Source organism: Triticum dicoccoides, unplaced genomic scaffold (assembly GCF_002162155.2).
Source record: "Triticum dicoccoides isolate Atlit2015 ecotype Zavitan unplaced genomic scaffold, WEW_v2.0 scaffold83841, whole genome shotgun sequence".
Taxonomy (NCBI): domain Eukaryota; kingdom Viridiplantae; phylum Streptophyta; class Magnoliopsida; order Poales; family Poaceae; genus Triticum; species Triticum dicoccoides.
Window position 1 is genome coordinate 1 of NW_021303912.1, and position 1,874 is coordinate 1,874.

The window sequence follows — 1,874 nt, forward strand, 5'->3', positions numbered from 1 at the left end:
GCGTCGCGGAGGTGGCCGGCTGCGTGGAAGCTAGGCCTCCACCTTGAGCAAGGGACGGGAGTGGCACACATACACACGTATGCATCCCAGCAACCTCGGCCGCCGGTGTGCCGCCAACGACGAGCCTCCGGCAGGTGGCGACTTTCATCTGCACCGGCACATCCTCTAGGGCTGTGCGGTGATGGCTCGATCTATTCCTACGAAGTGGTAGGAGCTCCAACTCTTCTCTCCGTCAGGTGTGTCTCATATATGTTCTTGTTTGGCTACAGGAACGGGACATGAGGGGAATGAGAGGAAGGGTGAGATCTGGCGGGGAGAGAAAGAAAGATAGAGAGAGAGGACGGGTACTTGCGAAAGTGCCCATCTAATCCTAATTTTTGTCAGAGATAGATGGGAGAAACATAAGCAATACAAGATCTTTGAGCCACAATTCAATTAGCACAGGATTCCCCAAAACATTTGCTCCACTCCTAATTCCACTGACCTTTCGTCGACGATGTGAACATCGCTGGAGCTTCTTGTCCTAGATTTTACACGACCATATGTGTTCTACTCACGGTGGAAAAGCCCACCATGAGTGAGATAGAACAAATGATGGCGGTGGAAGTGAGGCTACAACATCTGATCCTAAGTGGCATGATGTCAGTAAGTGGTGTTATGGTAGAGACAGTTATGGTGTTCTTATGGCATTAATGGGTGGACATCACATTGACAACGATGGTGCAAAAGACCTGACTTATGTTGATAGAATCCATGTGTTTTTAGCATCAAACATCATAGAATTATTCAGTTTTCAACAAGTTTTCTTATAATGGTTCAAATGATGATGGATCAACTATTTGGGCTGACCTCATGCTGTTCTACGGAAGTTTGGTTTAGCATTTTGTTTTTCTCTACAGAAGACCCTGTAATATGATTTGCAGGTTGTCGTTTTGCGGTTATTGAACTTTGAGTTTGTAATGTCTGTTCATGCCTAATAGTCAACATATACTGTAAAAGTTTAGGATCTATAACATCCGGATACATCCGCCCATACTGGATGTGTATTTCTTCGAGGTATACTAAATTGACATGTTGCCGATTAATGCTTCGTATATTATATAAGTGATCCATTTCACATGACTTCATCCTTTCAAATCTTGCAGGATCGTGTCCTCATATAGAGTACAATAGTTCTCTTATTTGGAGTTTAATCCATGTAAGCATGAAGTTATGCTCATACGGTAAGTACTTAACGGACTTGGTTTGCCACAAAATGAATTAACTGGCTTTGGTTTTGGCTGACCTGGAACGATGTATTTGAACATTGCACCTTCAGTCCTTTGCACACTCTTATTATTTGTTCAAGAAGTTCATCATGTTTCTTTTGTTATGTGTACAGCTTTCAGCCTGCCACTGTTCAAATCTGCAAGTGGCTGACGCCATATGTAGTTGCCAGCACTGCACGAGTTCAGAAATGAAGTATTCTGGTTTGACCATCTGAGTATACATTATGTATGTGTTGTGAGATCCAACACTGATTTTGGGGACAGGACAGCAAGCATGGATGGCGTACACACAGTCTATTCTGAACATGTTTACAGTAAGATCATGGATATGCGTATGGATTATGGAAAAATTTGTAAAGTGAAATTATTTTAATTTGCTGAAAATAAATGTAGGCTGCCTGCCGAGTCTTGTCTAGATTAACCTTCATTTAACATGTATTACATGATGTGAAAATGATGATTTGCAGTGAAAATCATTTTGCAATAGTTGCAGTTATGTACATGAAAAATGTATTATATGTTTTGAATTTTACTACAGAAAATTGATGGCTGCGGATACATTTGTGCAATGGAATGGGGGGTGGGGGGAGCAATGGAGAAGGAAAT

The 1,874-nt window shown here is 42.0% G+C and overlaps 1 long non-coding RNA gene across 1 annotated transcript; it reads left to right on the top strand.

Annotated features, from left to right (window-relative positions):
* Positions 1-42: 42 nt before the first annotated feature.
* Positions 43-1,685, top strand: LOC119348064. Its single transcript, XR_005168705.1, has 3 exons — positions 43-1,056; positions 1,146-1,223; positions 1,382-1,685. It is a non-coding gene; the product is annotated as an uncharacterized LOC119348064 (long non-coding RNA).
* Positions 1,686-1,874: the final 189 nt, after the last annotated feature.